The sequence below is a fragment of the Typopeltis vanoorti genome, chromosome 18 (genome assembly GCF_054136105.1).
Source record: "Typopeltis vanoorti isolate ZY-2024b chromosome 18, IOZ_Tvanoo_1.0, whole genome shotgun sequence".
In the NCBI taxonomy this organism is placed as follows: domain Eukaryota; kingdom Metazoa; phylum Arthropoda; class Arachnida; order Uropygi; family Thelyphonidae; genus Typopeltis; species Typopeltis vanoorti.
The window spans coordinates 20,874,772-20,894,351 of record NC_143566.1 but is presented as its reverse complement, the minus strand read 5'-3'; the positions used below and the strand labels follow the sequence as shown (position 1 = coordinate 20,894,351).

At 35.1% G+C, this 19,580-nt stretch overlaps 1 protein-coding gene across 1 annotated transcript in view; it reads right to left on the bottom strand.

The window, feature by feature from the left end:
- Nucleotides 1–19,580, bottom strand: part of LOC150096527 (myeloid leukemia factor 2-like) — a 73,674-nt gene that overhangs the window by 44,026 nt on the left and 10,068 nt on the right. The window lies entirely within an intron of this gene.

Sequence of the window (19,580 nt, the reverse complement as noted above, 5' to 3'; positions counted from 1 at the left end):
TCAATAGTCTACATCTAAGAAGCCAGTTCACAATGGAAAAGGAAAATAACAATAGTTTACCCTTCCTAGACACCTTAGTAACATGCCTTCCTAATGGTAGGAAGGCGTGTTACTATGCCTTTCTTTCTCTGTATATAGAAAATCTACTCATACAGGCGGATACATTCACAAACTCTCCCACCACCACTACCCCTCTCAGCAATATGGCATTATTGAAATTCTTACCAATAGAGCCTACAATCTTTTGTTCCAGTGAGACTGCCCTTTCAGCTGTACTCATACACAACACCTTCCTTTCCAATGGCTACAGAATTAAAAAAAATAATCAAGTCCTTCCCCATTCCCCAACCATCTCTTCAGAAATACCAACACCATACCTTACATCCGTGGTACATCAGAAAAACTAGCCAGATCATTAAAAAAGTACAACCTCCTTACAGCTTTTAAGCCCCACCGTAAACTTGCTACCCTTATCTGTTCCACCAAAGACCAGCTCCCTCCTCTCAGTACCTGGAGTATATAGAGTACCTTGTGCCTGTAAACTGGCTTACTTTGGACAGACAGACAGGCAGATCAGCAACCATCCGGTTAGAAGAACACAAGTCATACATCTGCAATCACGATTATGGTCAATCTGGCCTTGCAGACCATGTTTTGGATACAACCCACAGGATCTCCTGGGAAAAAACCACCATGATCCACCATAGTAAATTCAAAAAAGAATGACTATTCTTTGCATCTGTACTCGGGAATGAACCGAATTTAAACAAATACAGTTGCATTAAACTTGCCAAAATTTGGGAAACATTAATGATCAGAGATCCCTCTTTGCATCCTAGGCCACCTACCTAGGATGCGAGTGAAACTAAAGTCACTATCTAGGTGATGCGCCCTCTATGGGTGCATAACCTAGACAGGACTTTAGTTTCACTCACTATTGTATTATATTTGTGTGTGTTGTTGCAAAAAGTTTTTTTTTGTAATCCCTGAAGATGTCTCTGTGACAGAGACGAAATATTGGAAGTATTAAAATTAGTTTAAATCGTTTCTCAGTGCTGATAACATTTCATTAAACCTCCAACATGAATTTTTCACAGCACTTAAACCTCAACACAAGGGAACTGTAACTCCAGAAAATAGATGAAGACAGAGATTTGGGTGTGTTATCAGACAGGGAGTTAAAGTTTACTGAACACAACAAAAGTGGCTAAAGCAGCACATTGGATTACTTGATTACTGAAGAATACTTTAATGAGCAGAGACAAGCAGGCTATTATTCCTCTTTATTAAGCCTTGATAAGATCCCATCTTGACTACTGAGCACAGATCTGGTCACCTGGTTTCTTGGTGATGAGGATTCAGAGGCAAGTCACAAAGATGATAGGTCTATGGAACGAACCTTACATGAACAAGTTGAAGATTTGTGGGTTACAGAAACTGGTTGATAGACAGAAGAGAGGTGATATGATAGATACTGCACAAATGTTGCATAGTGCTTGGCATGATGTTTAGGACTTCCTTCGATGAGTAAGTACTCCATGGAGCGGCACTTAATAATAATAAATTCCTGATTGCATTACTGTTGAGACACAAATTACTGAAGGGTTATAAGATTAACACACAAAAATTTTCAGAACAGGTCGAAGTGGGAAAACTAGGGGCCCTCCTTGGAACCCGAGCAAGAGTGTAGTTACCAAAAAAAAAAAGGTATTAGATGAGGTTTTAGATTTTTTGCTTAGAAAGTGGCAAATGAGTGGAATGGATTGCCAGAGTCTGTTGTGGATATCATGACCGAATGAGTTCAAAGCAAAGTATGATAGATACTGCACAAATGTTGAATAGTACTTGACATGTTTAGGATTTCCTTCAATGAGTAAGTACTCCATGGAGTAGCACTTAATAATATATTCCTGATTGCATTCCTGTTGAGTGTTTTCTACTACCATGCTGACAATGCTTGTTTCAATTTAGCAATCTTTCAAAGTAAACACTCCAGACATCTATTTTCAGTTTTCATGTCACCTTTATGATCTGATTCATTTAGCAATATTCTTTCCCCCATTTCTGAATAGCCTCCAGAATATTTCACAACCTTCATGATATCTATTTTCTACGTTCTTACCAAAGTCTTCCCACAGATTTGTTTTAGCTAGTTTTATAGCGCCACAATGCTTTGCTTTCTCACATTTTCTCTGTATTCTCTAAGAACACAAGCTGACTACTGCTCAGAAACTTTTGATATGCTTTCTTCTTCTCTGAGCCACCATGGCATTCTGATTTTTCTATCCTTGCATACAATCTCACCAGATGTCTTGCTACCTGAATCAATGTTTTTTCAGGGTTTGCCACAGACTCTCCAGGGTTTCATTCTTATTTTCACTCTAATTTTTTTCTTGAATGTTTGTGTATTTCAGTCAATAGTGCATCTTTGATAGCTGTTCAATTTTGATTCATTTCAAACAACTGTCTCACACTCCCTTCTTTTCAACACGAAATTCCATTTTGTCCAGCTCAATACTAAATGGTGATCACTTCCAATTTCAAATCCTCAATATAAACTTGTGTCCTGAACCAGCAGGAAAACATCCGCTGTCAACAATAACAGCCAATGAGACTTTCTTTATTCCTTGCATCTATTCTCCATGTGAATTTATGTACATATTGGAACATGGTGTTAATAATAACTAATCCAATGTCTGGAGCAAAAATCCAGCAGATACCATTATTATTGGCTTTGTTCTTTTTATCAAAGTTTCCTACTCTGCTGCTTAGATCGCTAACAAAGACCAACCTTTCTATTTTCATTGTGTCAGTTGCTTTCTCTAATGCCTCAAAAAATTCCTCCACTTCCTTAGTAGAACCTACTGTGGCACCATAAGCACAAATAAGTCTCATTGTCCAGTTCCCCAATCTGATATATGCCCACATCACTACTTGATACAGCCTACCATTCAAGATTATCCTTATATTTGGTGTTTAATACTATAGGTACTACTTTTTCTTGATTGCCGCTACCCGAATATAACATCTTTTGTTTCTTAGAATGATCTTATTTTTGTCTTTGTTTCACCTATTGTAACACCTATTATGTTCTCACCCCCCCCCTTGTGGGAAATAGTACTCTATAAATCAGCAAATGTTCCCTAACTTGTAATTGTATACACACACACACATCATTTTTTTTTTCTTTTTTTAAATAAATTTAGAAAATTTAACCTTAGCTACTTAGGTGGCGATTTGTGAATATAGCAGTTATTGTTTAATTAGCCTTTGTACTTTTACTGATGATGACTGTGATACTCGGACGAAAATTCGACGAATAAAGAATATTTTAATTGAGTTAATTCCGTTATTATAATAGTAAGTACCTATTATGTTAGTTATAGAACTTATATAATTCTTCTTCTAGTTCCATTTCTTATGTCGATAATACCAATCTTGATCTCTGTTGATGTTCAATTAGGATTTGTTTTGGCAGCTGTTCACCTTTGTTCCCTGATGAAAACAATGGGAGCCTTGTTTAACTGGACAGAACTCCAGCTAGTATGAAATTCAGTCATGTTGTAGCATCATTTTTCAATATGGTTTAAGCCAATAAAAATACAATTTGGTTGGCTAAATCTCAAACTGCCAGTCTATCCTCATTCGTTCAGTATCCAAGTAGATACCAACACCATACGAGGTGTGTTTGATAAGTCCGTGCAAAAATGAAGAAAACATTTTTTTTTGAGAGACCAACATTTTTTATTTTTCAACAGTCTCCTTTGAGGGCTATACACTTAGTCTAATGATGCTCGAGTTTTTGATCCCGTCCATATAGTATAATTGTCCAACTCTTCAAAATAGGCAGTTGTTTCGACAATCACCTCATCGTTTGATGAAAATCTCTTTCCTGCCAGCCATTTTTTCATGTTTGGAAACAGATAGTAGTCCAAGGGAGCCAAATCTGGAGAGTAAAGGGGATGTGAAAAGACTCCGTAGCATAAATCAAACAATTTGCAGTTACAATTGCAGAAGAGTGAGCAGGTGCATTGTCATGGTGAAAAAGAATCGCCAAGTGTGGTAGTTTTTCCTTTATTTCATTATTTAAACAATCCAGCAAAGATGCATAATACACTCCAGTAATTGTTTTGTTCTTTTCCAAGAAGTCTATGAAGATTATTTCACGAGCATTCCAGAAGACAGTGGCCATAACCTTTCCTGCTGAAGGAACAGTTTGCATTCTTTGGTGCAAATTCCCTGCCTGCAACCCATTGTTTTGACTGTTCCTTCGTCTCAGGCTGATAGTGATGAACCTATGTTTCCTCCACTGTTACAAAATGCAAAAAATTCCTCTGGATTCCATTGAAACAGCTTCAAGCTGCCCTTGCAACAGTTCACATATTGTGGATAGTTTTTTCACATGTAAATGTTCAAGTAAAATATTATGTATGCAATCATTTGAGATGCCCTCAGCCTTAGCAAATTCATGCACCTTCACTCTTCTATCATCCATCACCATATCACAGATTTTTCCAATAATTTCTGTAGAGACCTCAACAGGGCACTTCAAGTTACTAAACCACTTATAAACCATTCTAATCAAAGGTGCAAACTCAGCATAACGTTTATCAAGCTTAGCTTTGGTTTCCTGAGCCGTTTTAAAAAGTAATGTTTAATCACTACACAAAATTCTTTCTCATCCATTTTTCACAAATCGCAGTACTTGATCGATTCAAATGAATGGCAAATACAAAGTAATAGATCTATCTGACTTAAACTTAGTGTCTGATCCTCCAAGAGTTGTAAGCAACTAAAAGTAACCTTTTAGTACATATTAGTACGTACCGGTACTTTAGATATGTACTGGTGATGCCATCTCTTAGACTTTGCACAGACTTATCGAAAAGCCCTCATAGTTACATAATGCCTCATTTACACCATATAATCCTAACATTAGGAACAGCTTTTCTCTTAGCACAGTGTCATATGCTCTCCAGACCTTTGTTATGTGATTGTTTTTTGTCTTTAAGAGAACATCTGGATTACTTAGAGTATTCAGTAGGGAATATCCAAACGGAGTCTCAGTGGTAAACTATGAAGAAGACTCAGTCCTAGAAAAGAAGAAAGCATACCAAAAGCTCTTAGCAAATAAGACAGCAGATGCCAAAAAAAGTCACGGGAAGATGTTAGTAAGAATATAGAAAATAAGTATCAGGAAGGTGGCAAAATGTTCTTTTGCCACTTCCTCAGTGGCAAAACTACTGAGGAAGCTTAGGAATAGAAACCATAAAAGGAATCAAAAATAACAGTGACATGAAAACTGAAGAAGATAAAGATGTCTGGAGTAATTACTTTGAAAGACTATTAAACGAACCAAGCAGTGACGGAACCTACCATACTAGAAAATTTTCAAGACAAATACAAAGAGAAGTACATATCAATACTTGAGATATAAAAAACCATCAAAAACTTTAAATGTGGAAAGGCAGCTGGAATAGTTATTTGACTACGTGTGTAGAGGCTTAAGTGCTGTGAGGACATCATGTTGGAGGCTTAATGGATTTTTTTTACAACACTCAGAAAGGATTAAAACAGAATTTAATACTTCTTATATTTCATCGCAGTCACTGAGACATCTTCAGGGATTACAAAAAACTAATGTAACATAAACACAAATAACAAACAGTACTAGGCCCAACCATGTGGGCGACACTAAAGTCCTAACTAGGTGGAGCGCCCCCTGGTTTTAAGTGTTTCCCAAATCTTAGGAAGCTTAATGCAACTGTATTTATTAAGATTTTGTTGATTTCTGAGAGCTGCTGCTGATTCTAAAAACATCTCTCTTTTTTGAATTTGCTGTGGTGGAGCATGGTGGTTTTTTTCCAAGAGATCCTATGGTTTGTATCCAAGACAGTCAGCAAGGCCTGACTGACCATAGTTGTGGTTGCAGATGTGTGACTTGTGTTCCTCCAAGCGGATGGTTGCTGATCTGCCTGTCTGTCTAAAGTATGACAGCTTACAGAAACAGGATACTTTATAAACTCCAAGCACTGAGAGAACATCGCCAACATCCTCACCCAGTCTTTGCCTCCAAAAAGTAATTTATCATCATACATCTGTAACCACGACTATGGTCAATCAGGCCTTGCTGACCATGTCTTGGATACAACCCATAGGATCTCATGAAAAAAAAAAAAAAAAAAAACCCACCATGCTCCACCACAGGAAATTCAAAAAAGAGACTATTCTTAGAATCAGCAGCAGCTCTCAGAAATCAAACAAATCTCAATAAATACAGTTGCATTAAGCTTCCTAAGATTTGGGAAACATTTAGAGGTTCCACCCTATATTCCAGGCCACCTACAACTGCCCTTAGAGGGTGCTCCACCTAGTTAGGACTTTAGTGTCACCCACGTGGTTGGGCTTAGTATTATTTGTGTTTATGTTACATTAGTTTTTTTGTAATCCCCGAAGATGTCTCAGCGACTGAGACGAAATATAGGAAGTATTAAATTCTGTTTTAATCCTTTCTGAGTGTTGTAAAAAATCCATTAAGCCTATAAAATGAAGTTATTTGACTAGAAATGCTTAAGTATAGAAGTATAAAAGTTTTGCAGGGGCTTCGCTGCATAATTCAGAGGGTTTGGTCAGAAGATCTAATTGCCAATGATTGGAGTAGAGCACTAACAGTACCCACACATAAAAAAACAAATAAAATAAATGTGAGAATTACCGAGGAATTTCTCTACTATGTGTTCCAGGTAAGATTTATGCAAGCAAACTTGAAAAGAAGTTGAGAAAGATTGCAGAAGAGAAACTTTGAGAAGAACAAGATGGGTTCAGGCCAAATAGTTGAGAAATTGTGGGAATATGGGAATGATCTGTACTAAGTTTTGTATATCTAGAAAAGGCATGTGACAAGGTGTCCAGAGAAAAGCTTTTGAAAACACTATAATTATATGGGTTGAATGGAATATTATACAGAGCAATACATTAGTCAATATTTAAATTGTCAGTCAGCAGTTCAAATTGAAGAAAATAAAGGAAGATGGTTTGATGTAAAATCAGGGGTAAGATAAGAATGCACATTATCTCCACTCTTATTTATCATCTATATGGATCACACTATGAAAGAAAGGTGGCATCATAGTCTAATATTAGAACTGGAGGTCAAACTTAGCTGTTTGCTTTATGTAGATGATCTTATACTTCTAAGCACATCTAGTGCAAGTCATCAGGATTAACTAACAAAATTGAATAACAGCTGTAACAAATTTGGCATGAAAATCAACAATAAAAAGACCAGAGCATAGAAAACTTCAGCTGCATTCTGAATGAAGATCTTATAGAACAAGTAACGTAACCCAGCTAATATAATATACCGCTGGAACTCTAATCACGCCAAAATGCATAACTTTACACTTACTAACATTAAACTGACAGCCATTTTCGTTTGCCCAGATTTCCAGTCTATTCAAATCATTTTGTAATTGCTGAATATCAGTAGCATCCCTGATTGCTCTGCCTATCTTTGCATCATCAGCAAACAATTGCAAATCTGCTGATAGACCCTGCTTGATGTCATTAATGTATAGATTGAACAATAATGGCCTAAGGACTGAACCCTGAGGTACACCACTGGTTACCTTAAATCTGGCAGATTTACACCCACTGCATACCACTTTTTGATATCTGTCTGTCAATCATCCCCTGATCTAAGCCAATAGATTATGTTTCAATCCCATATTCTCCAGTTTACACAACAGATGGTGATATTAAGTAGGGAAATTCCTCTAATTCTGACACTGGTTTGTTTCCATTTCTGTAGATTGATACTGTGAGCACTCAATCCCAATCATCAAGAAACCAACTTGTGACTAGCACTGTATTTAATTTTTCAAGTAAAATAAACGTTGCTTTAATATATACATAATAAAATATTTATAGATATCTAGTGTAAAATGCTGGTAACATAAAAATGGCAAACAATTCATGTAAATTACTTTAAGCATGTCCCAAGTGTTAGCAGTTGACAATGCAACAGAGCAAAAAAAACTGATCTCTTAGTACCTTAAGCATTTTTGGAAGAATAATGCAAAATTACTGAAGAAAAGTGAGAATATTTTAAGAAATTATTTACCTATAGGCCAAGCACATGTTGAGTGCATAACTGGCAAGCACAGGAATGAAGAACTAACGTGCAACAGACACAACCTCTACAACAACTGAGGTTGAGATAGTGGACTACATTTATGCAATAACCGCAGAAAATGAGTTCAATACTTCTTTGCTGAATGGCAAGTGTTGTTATGCCATCTTAGTTTTTACTACATCTAGAAGCATGTTCTGTTAATGGCAACTGGGATACACTGACATTTTTGAACTGCTTCTTACAGGTTCTTCAATTTAGGAAACCAATAAAGTAAATGTTTATAATTCATCATTTCATGAATGGAAGAGAACTGACTTTAACATATGTGCTTTCATTACAAGTTTTTTTTTTACACTGCATGAAGTCATGTTTGTTTGATGAATGTTCTACCACTGAAAGGTAGGACTATTGTTTACTCTGTTAAATTCTCTCTCATTAAAAGAGATGACTTAAACACATTTTAATCCAAGGAAACATAACTTAGTTGCTTTGCTCCACTCAAAGAACTCTGTTTTGTTTGGAGAGCCCTTTTATGGATTACTGTGATGCATCTTCGTCTAGGAATACAAATGAGTTTAAATGTACATATTTATTCACTACACAGTTTAAACCAAAAGAAAGTGCCAGAGTAAATTTTTAATTACTTAATCTTATTGGTTAAATTATTCTGATATATGTTTATTATTTTTTATTGTTAATAAATGATTAATGACTTCAGCTGAATTATTAAAGATAAGGTTTTCTTGTACTAAGTTAAACAACCTAGTGAGATTAGTAAAAGCATTTCCCTTCAGGACGAACTTGGTTAGTGTTTTGCCATTCAAAACAGATATACACAAAATAATACAATACACCAAAGAAGAAAAATCATCATCTTTACACAGCCACAGTAAAACTTTTATACTTCCTTATTTGAGAATTTCTGGTCAAATAATCTAATCCAGACTACATTGATTGAGAATATTTCCTCCAGTGAATATTCTTTCACTCGCTTCATTAAGGCCCCTTGCTAATAATTTCTATATTTTTACGGAATTTTTCCCCCCATAAGTTATTTTAGTGCTTTCCTAACTTTTTTCCAATCTTAGAGTACACACTGACTTGAATTTTTTTTCATAACTGCATCAATGACATTTTCCCCTGAATAATATTTGTATATTTCAATCTGTTCACCTCTGAACAGTGTTTGATTCATTTCAAAAAACTTTCTTACACATTTGTTTTCAATATGATATTCAATTTCATTCTACTCTAAACTTCCTATTTCAACTCTCCAGTATACTCTTCTGTCCTGAACCAACATGAAGATATCACTATCAACAATAAACGAGTTTATTTCATTTCCATTTATGAAAATCTTTATGTTGGAAGATGGTTAATAATGACTACTCCATGTCCTGAACAGATCTCTAGCAGGTACTTACCATTATTAGTTATGCTGTTTTCAGTTTTCTAAAAAATATTTCTATGTCTGATATTCATTAAAAGGATGTGTTTCCTCATCAAATTCCTGACATGTACCCTCAAGGTGTACAGGATATGATAGTACTACATGAAAAATTTACATCATTACTAACTTCCTAGCTACAATTTTCCTCCAAATCAGTCTGTTACTTGTCTAGACTCCAATATTATCATTATCAAATGTTATATTTCTATCGTCTAAGGCACATTGTACCGTATCAATCCATCTATATCTTGGTCTTCCTCTGGGTTGTTTTCCTGTGAACCTTGCATAGAACACTTGTTTTGCTAATCTTTCCTCGCTCATTCTGTTTAAGTGAGTGACCATACCACCTGAGATTAGCTCTGCTAACGCATTCCTGGATGTCAGCAATGTAAAGTTCTTTCCTAATATCCTCGTTTTTAATGCGATATTGCCATTGATGCCATCTGTTCACACTTCTAATCTTTCTCAGGACTCTCATATCTGTGGTCTCTAGTCTTTGGTCAAGTGCTTTACTTCTTACCCAGCTCTCAGTTCCATAAGTTAAAAATGGTTTGAATACTGTCTTGTATACAGCTAATTTAGTGTTCCGACCATACCAGCTTTGTTGATTCTGTTGTCTATTTCCATATTTAATTCACCATCTTCAGTGAAAATCTTGCCTAAGTAGCTGAAATGTTTACTTGTTCCACAGGTTCCCCGTTCAACACACAGTTGAACATTTTCAACAATTCTACCTATTTTCATTGTCTTTTTAATGCTGACCTTCATAGCATATCTATTACAACAGTTATTCAATTTAGTCAGGGAATCTTGCAAACTTGTAGCAGATTTATTTAGAAGTATAACATCATCCACATAAAGCAAAGAGCTGACATTAACATTTCCAATTCTGATATCATGTTTAATACCACTTTCCTTCATAATGTGATCCATATAGATAATGAATAACAGAGGGGATAATGTACATCCTTGTCTCACACCAGATTTAACATTAAACCATCTTCCTGTACTTCCTTCAAATTCTAACTGCTGACTTACAACTCAAATAAAGACTAAGTATTGCTTGATATAATGCCCCATTGACACCACATAACTGTAGCATATTGAATAGCTTCTCTCATGGCACCTTGTCATATAGCTTTTCCAGATCGACAAAACTTGAATACAGATCTTTATTATATTCCGATGCTTTCTCAACTATTTGTTGTAAAGTGAAGATCTGATCCTGACAGCCTCTATTTGGCTTGCATCCAGCTTGTTCTTCACCAAGCTTTTCTTGCACAATTCTTCTCAAAACGTTTCTCATGTATACTTGCATAGATCTTGCCAGGAACACTCAGTAGGGAATTAACTCTGTAATTCTCATATTCAGTTTTATTTCCCTTTTTATATATGGGTACTATTAGAGCTCTACTACAATCATCGGGAATTCGTCCCTCTGTCCAGGCTTTCTGAACTATGCAGTGCAGCCACTGTAAGACTTTTATACCACCATACTTCAGTATTTCTGGTCGAATATCATCTACTCCTGCTGCCTTTCCACATTTCAAGCTTTTGATGGCTTTTTCTACTTCAAGTATGGATATGTATTCCTGACTGTATGCCTGTTGAGTGTTTTTCACCACTGTGCTATCACTGCTTGTTTCATTTAGCAATTTTTCGAAGTAATTACTCCATATTTCAAGGATATCTTTTTCTCCTGTTTTCATGTCACCTTTAGCACCTCTAACTCCTTTTACAGCACTCTTTCCTCCATTTCTAAGCTTCTTCAACAAACTCCAGAATATCTTACTACCTTCTTGATATTTATTTTCTATGTTCTTGACAAAGTCCTCCCATGACATTTGTCTCTGTATTCTTAAAAAGCTGACTTATTTGCCAGGAACTTTTGATATGCTTTCTTCTTTTTCATTCACTGCCTCTTTAACTTCCTGTGTCCACCATAGAGTTCTGATTTTTCTATCCTTGCAGACAACCTCACAACATGCCTCTCCAGCTGAATCAATCAGGGTTTTCTTCAAAGCTTGCCACTGAATCTCCAAGGTTTGGTTTCTGTTCTCAAACTCTTTCATTTTTTCTTCAATAATCTTTGTATATTTTAGTCTACAGTTCACATCTGAGAGCTGCTCAACTTTTATTCGCTTTAAAACTTTCTTGCATGTTATTCTTTTCAATATGAAATTCAATTTTATCCTGCTCAAGACTAAATAGTAATCGCTTCCAATTTCAAATCCCCTGTACACTCTGGTCCTGCACCAGGGAGAAAACATCACCATCAACAATAACATAGTCAATGAGACTTTTCTTATTCCTTGCCTCTTCTCTCCATGTGAATTTGTGCACATTTTTATGTTGGAACATTGTATTAGTAATAACCAGTCCATGACCCGAGCAGAAATCCGACAGGTATTTGCCATTATTATTAGCTTTGTTCTTTTCTCCAAATTTTCCCAAAACGTTTTTGTATGTCTGACAATCATTTCCTACTCTGCTATTCGGATCCCCAACAAGGACCAACTTTTCCTTTTTCATTGTGTCAGTTGCTTTTTCTAAAGCATCAAAAAATTCCTCCACTTCTACCTTAGTAGAACCTTCTGTGGGACCATAGGCACAAGTCTCGTTTTCCAGTTCCCCATTCTGATATTTGCCCACATCACTCTACTTGAGACTGCCTGCCATTCAAGAAGATTAGCCTCGTAAATTATGTTGAATAATATGGCCACTCCTTTTCCTTGATTGTCATTTCTTGAATATAACATTTTGTATTTATTGTTCAGAAAGATCTCACCAGTTTTTGTCTTTTTTGTTTCAGTCCTCAGCTAGCTCCATTTCTTTGCCATTCAGGCTTCTTATGTTCATAGTTCCGATCTTTAACTCTGGTGATGTTGAGTTGGGGTGTGCTTTCAGATTTGTTCCAGTAGCTGACTTTTTTGCTGTTCGCCCTTGTGAAAACAAAGGGGGCCTTGTTTATCCGGGCGACGCCCAAGCCGGCATGAAATTTTGTCATGTTGTCATTTTCTATATGGGTTTAAGCCAATAAGAATACAATTTGGTCGGCTAAATCCGAAATTGCCAGCCGATCCTCGTTGGTTCAGTATCCAGGTAGATACCCAACAGGGTGCACCACGAGAAGGTGATGATTGGACATTAGGTCAGAAGCCCTGGTCGGTTCTCCGCATTCCTTTAAAGGCTATGTGGAAGTCTCCTCTCAGTGATACAGCTCTGACCCTTAAGTACCTCGGATGTGTTTTCTTAAAAGGTTTAATCATTTAACTGTTATCCAAGATGACAGTGCACAACACCTTTACTCTTTCATGGAGGGATTCACATAAAGATATCACTATCAACAAAATGCATTTTGAGTGTGCCATGTGAATTTATGCATATTTTTGTAGTAATGACAAGTCCAAGTCCTGAGCATTAATCTAGCAGATAATTACCATTATCATTTCACCATTTTTTCTTCATATTTTTCCAAAAATGTTTACAGATCTTGCTTATTTCCTACTCCAATTTTTATATCTAGAATTGCTTTACACCAGCTGTTCTTCCTGATGACATGGAAAATTTCTCTCCTTTCCCTTCCATGACACCACATGCACAATTAAATCTCATTATCCATTTTGAAATTTCTCTTTGCTTAGAGAGCACTTTGATGGATTACTGTGACGCATCTTGGTCTAGGAGTACAGATGAGCTTAATGTACATATTTATTCACTACACAGTTTAAACCAAAAGAAAGTGTCAGAGTGAATTCTAAATTACTGTAAATAATCTTACTGGTTTAATTATTCTGATATAATAAGTTTATTATTGTTAATAAATGATTAATGACTTCAGCTGAATTATTAAAGATAAGGTTTTCTTGTACTTAGTTAAACAACCCAGTGAGATTAGTAATAGCATTTCTCTTCAGGATGAACTTGGTTAGTGTTTCGCCATTCAAAATAGATATACATGAAATAATACAATACACCAAAGAAGGAAAATCAACTCATCTTTACACAGCCACAATAAAACTTTTATGCTTCCTTATTTGAGGATTTCTGGTCAAATAACCTAATCCAGCTGTTTTCCTACATTTGAGGTTTTCGATGGCTCTTTCCTATTTCATATGTAACCATGACTGTATTGATTGAGAATATTTCCTACAAGTAAATATTCTGTCACTTGTTTCAGTTAGGCCCTTTGCTAATATTTTCACTGAAGTGAAAATTTTCCCACAAGTTATTTTAGCTACTTTGATATGGCTAAAATAACTCTGACGTTTTTTGCACTCTTAGAGTACAAGCTGATTTCTTTTTTTCATGACTGCACAATTGACTTTTTTCTTGAATAATATTTGTATATTTCAATCTGTTCACCTCCAAAGAGTGTTTGGTTCATTTTAAAAAACTTTCTTACACACTTGTTTTCAATATGATATTCAATTTTATTCTGCTCTAAATTTCAAATTTCTGGTATTCTCTTCTGTCCTGAACCAACATGAAAATATCACTATCAACAATAAATGAGTTTTCATTTCCATTTATGAACATCTTTACTGGAAAACAGTTAATAACAACTACTCCAAGTCCTGAACAGATCTCTAGCAGGCACTTACTATTACTAGTTATAGTGTTTCCAGTTTTGCAAAATAGATTTATGTCTGATATTCATTAAAACAACATGTTTTCTTAAAAGGTTTAATCATTTAACTCTTAGCCAAAGTGCCAATGCACAACACATTAGGTCTTTCATGGAGGGATTCACATAAAATATATCAGTATCAACAAAACTCATTTCGAGTGTGTACATGTTCTCCATGTGAATTTATAATATTTTTGTAGTAATGACAAGTACTGAGCATTAATCTAGCAGAACTAGAACAAAAGAACTAGAACACATGATTACTCAATTAATTGCAATAAATCTGGACTTATGATTACAAATAAATATGGATAAATCAAAAATAATGTATAGTGGAAATACTTCAGAATGATAACAAATGAAATGAAAAAAAAAAAAAAAAAAAATGATAATGGTGAGTATCATTTCATCATGACTGTATAATTAACTTTGACCTTTTTCTTCACATTTTTCCAAAATGATTTACAGATCTTGCTTATTTTGGCTGGACTTGTGCATCTCTCCACCATAAACGTCCATAACATCTTATCTCATCTTATCTGCTGGTATACCTCATTTCTGATAAATTCTTGGTGTCCATTCTGTTGCTTTCTTTGTCCATCTGCTGTTAGACATTCTCATCACACCTTCCCAGTGTGCCATTGGTTGCCTTTTATTACTAATGCAATGTCCATTACCTTTGTTTGCTTTCTTATCTAACCAGGTTATTCCCCAAATGGCTCTTTCCATGTTTGTTGTTTTCCAGAACTCCCAAGTTTCACTATCATAAGTCATTGTTGGAGGTACACACTAGTTGTAGATCTCTCTTTTAAGGCAGTTTGGTAAATTACTCTTAAATCTTTTACAAAAATTTCCATGCTGCTTATTCTATGTGAAATTTCATTACACAGTTTCTGGTTGTTTGTAATGATTAGTCCTAGATATTATCATTAGGTGACATCTCCAAGGAGGTCCAAAGACTCATCGAAGGAGGGCACCTTCTCTACAACTGTATCCACCAACTACAGCGAATCCCAAAATCCATCTTTATATGGATTCACTATTTAAATCTGTCTTTGATTTAAATAGTGAATGTAAGTCAGCAGTTAGAATTGAAGGAAGTAAAGGAAGATGGTTTAATGTTAAATCTGGTGTGAGACAAGGATGTACATTATCCCCTCTGTTATTCATTATCTATATGGATCACATTATGAAGGAAAGTGGTATTAAACATGATATCAAAATTGGAGATGTTAATGTCAGCTCTTTGCTTTATTCTCTGACTAAATGTAATAGATATGGTATGAAGGTCAGCAATAAAAAGACAAAGACAATGAAAATAGGCAGAATCATTGAAAATGTCAACTGTGTTGTGAATGGAGAACCTGCAGAACAAGTAAAACATTTCAGCTATTTAGGCACGATTTTTATTGAAGATGGTAAATTAAATATAGAAATAGGCAACAGAATCAGCAAAGCTGGTATGGTGGGAAGTCAATTGAATAAATTCATATGGAATAAGAGAGAAATTAGTCGGAACACTAAATTATCTGTATACAAGACAGTTTTCAACCCAGTTTTAACTTATGGATCGGAGAGCTGGGTCAGAAGTAAAACACTTGACCAAAGACTAATGACCACAGATATGAGTCCTGAGAAAGATTATAGGCGTGAACAGATGGCATCAATGGCAATATTATATTAAAAACGAGGATATTAGGAAAGAACTTGACAATGTCAGCATCCAGTAATGCGTTAGCAGAGCTAATCTCAGGTGGTATGGTCACTTAAACAGAATGGGCGAGGAAAGATTAGCAAAACAAGTGTTCTCTGCCAGGTTAGCAGCAAAACGACCCAGAGGAAGACCAAGATATAGGTGGATTGATACGGTACAAAGTGCCTTAGACAATAGAAATATAAGATCTGATAATGTTGGAGTCTTGACAAGTAACAGACCGATTTGGAGGAAAATTGTAGATAGGAAATTAATAATGATGTAATTTTTTTCATGTAGTACTATCATATCCTGTACACCCCTTGAGGGTACATGGCAGGAATTTGATGATGATAATTCACAATGTTAGCATTGTGAATTAAAAAAAAAATAATTAAAACAAACTGCACTGTGTTGTATTTGCTGATGCGGTAGAATGCAAGCAACAGTTAAATGTTTTCAAAAATGGCCAACTAGACAGAAAGGAAAATGATCTGTTGGTTTTAGCCATATAAATAGCTATGATAAAGTATATTTGAGCAGTTTATTTTTAACTTACTAAATTTCTAATGAATTATATTTCAGTCTTCCTATCTCTTAAGATATAGGAAGACAAATGCATGGATAACATCTCAAACAGGTGTCACTTAGCCTGTTTAAAATACATTAAACAGGCTAAGTAGGATGGGCTGGCCATATTGCCAGATGCAATCACGGAAGATGGACTAAAAAATAACAGTGGAGACCAATGGATGGACCAAGAAGAGGAAGACCAATAAGAAGATGGAGGGATGAACTAGAACAAGTTGCAGGAGTGAGATGGATGGGAGAGGCAGAAAACCAAGTGGCCTGGACAACCATGCAGGAGACCTTTGTCCAGCAGTGGGCAGAATCAAAAGGTTGAAGAAAAGAAGATATTTTAGTCAACATGAATGAAACAAACATTTTGTGCCCATTTTCCTCCTTGGAGGAACCATACACAAGTATTCAGGACAAAATCATTTACAGTTGTAGTATTATGGATGGTGAAAAACTAATAATTATGGTTTAGAACAAATTACCTATCATCCTGTAATCTTTAGACATGCTTGAGTGTATATTTATGACTGGTGCATTTTGAGAAGGAAGAAAAGTGAAAGGGGAAGAGCATTTTTTTTTTTTTGTGAAAAAACCAATAATAGTACACACACCTTAGCAAATGACTGCAGGAAGGGGAAAATTAACTGTATTATAATATAATAGGTTTTGCAAAAATCTTTTGTGGGTGGGTCACAAAAACATCTTTATGATCACATGATTTATCTGGTATCCTCAAACTGCATAATTTGAATGCACACAGCAAGTTAATCTACCTACACAATTGGTTATACTGTTATTTCTTTGTCTCTTTTGTATGTTACAGATATTCCTGGCATACAACACTAAACTAATTCTTCCTCCTCCTCCTCCACTATACTGCAGCAATACAGAAGTTTCACTGTAGTACCAAATACAGTTTAAGGGAAACTTATTCTAAGAATTTTCAAAGATTACCTATTTTATTTTATCACAATAAAGAACACAGTTTGAGTTTATTTCCTAGAAGGAGTTATTAATCCTTTTATGATTTCATTTTTTGTAATTCAAGGATAAAAAGGTAGAAGCAAAATTTCATGACTGCATGCCCTGTTGATATGCTACTGGTAGATACAGAATCTTCTTTGGTAAATGAAATGAAAGTAATAGCCAGTCAAGAAACTTGAAATAAGACCATTACGTATGAGATTTTCTATACTATTTAAGCTAGTTCAAATACCAGTTTTGCACAATAATTCCACACAAAAAAAAAAATAATAATTGAAAGTAAATATTTTGTTAGGAAACTTCAACCATTGGAAGGCTGGGGACCACCAACACACTATTGTGGGGCTAATTATTTTTTTTGCATGATCCAACCCTACTACAGAAACCAAAGTGGTGGTACTTTTCATAAAAATCTAAAGAGCACATCAAAAGCAAGTGCATTTATGAATGAGAAAAATTTCTGATTTTTATACTGTAGATAATTTTGTCACTACAAATGGTCCACAACAGAAACAAAACCCAAGAAATAGATATCACGAATATTTACCAAATTTCATTAAATTCCATCCAGACAATGATGAATCAGTTTAAATCATTCTGCAAATAAAATATCTAATGAAACCAAAATTGTGCATGCATTTTATTTCTGGCCTTCCATCATGAGTTATAAGGCATTCCACAGTGGCAATAGCATTAATTCTACGAATTACTCAAATTCATATTTATATATTCATTTTATGTAAACAGAGAATAAAACTACACCACCACCAGTCTAAAAAAAAAACGGATGAAAACACGAATGCAAGGCAAATCATATACTAACATATTGGCCTGTATTTCCATGTTCCAATAATATGCATATTAAACTACCTGTATATTATTAAATCATGCTTATTATCTTCTCATTCATTCTCTCAATTTAATTTTTTTTTGTTTCACACATATTTATAGATATTTATTAATTTCAACATGTTCAACACTATCACGTTAGTAATTATTGAACATGAATTTTAACTTATTTTCCATGCATCGCATCTATAATTCTGTCTCAAAGTTAACAAATTCACTTCTATAATCTCCAATTCCATGTTTTCTATCCATACAATAAAAATTTAAAAGTTATTAAAATTATTTTTTTAATAAATTATCAAATAAAAGATTCATGTTGAAGTTCCTGAAACAAAACTTCTGAACTGGAATGCAATTAATTTACTTATAATTATAGTAAGCCAACATTTCACCAGTTCAAGTTAGAGTGAAATGCCCTAAGAGAACAAGAACAGTCACATGCATGGAGAGCATGTGATGATCTTCATGGTAATTTCTATTATTAATGGTGGAAGGAAGACAAAGCAGTGTACCAAAACCTATGCAAGATCAATATCAGTTCTGTTGAAACTAAGGGTTTGTAAAACTTGGCCACTTCCAGGAGCAGTCTTTCTGATTTTAACTGGGATTTTTGAAATAGCCCAACTTCCTTCTATCTGATGAAATAGACTTCAAGACATTTGGTGCAGTTTTTTTTGGTTTTATATCCAAAATACCAACTTCTTCATTAACTGAGGATGCTGTAGACACTTGGGAAGGAGAGAATTATAATACTCCTTGATCTGTCCCTGGAGAAGTGGAAACTTTGTTAAGAGATTTGTATAACTATTCTATGTTGTATTACGAGGGAGCCCAGTCTACCATCATTCTTTTGATATACAGTAAAGATATGGTGTGTGTGTGTGTGTGTGTGTGTGTGTGTGTGTGTGTGTGTGTGTGTGTGTGTGTGTGTGTACAGTCTGGTTGGGGGAAGGAGATTCTTTTTAGGGAGTTTTTCCAGATGTATCCATATTGTTCATATAAAGTTAAGTAGAACTAGTTTCAAGTGCAGTGTTGGTCCTAAGTAGCTATATTATGAGCCATCCATATTTTTCTTCGATATCCATGCCAATCTCTCTCTCTCTATCAGTGTAATCTTCCATTAATAACATTTTGCATTTATCTCTTTCAATAATCGATCCATAATATTGTCACTATACTATAGTATAGCACAGACAATACTATAGTTGCCATCATGCACTTTAGTATCACAAATGGCATTAAGTCAAGACTGTGAAATTCC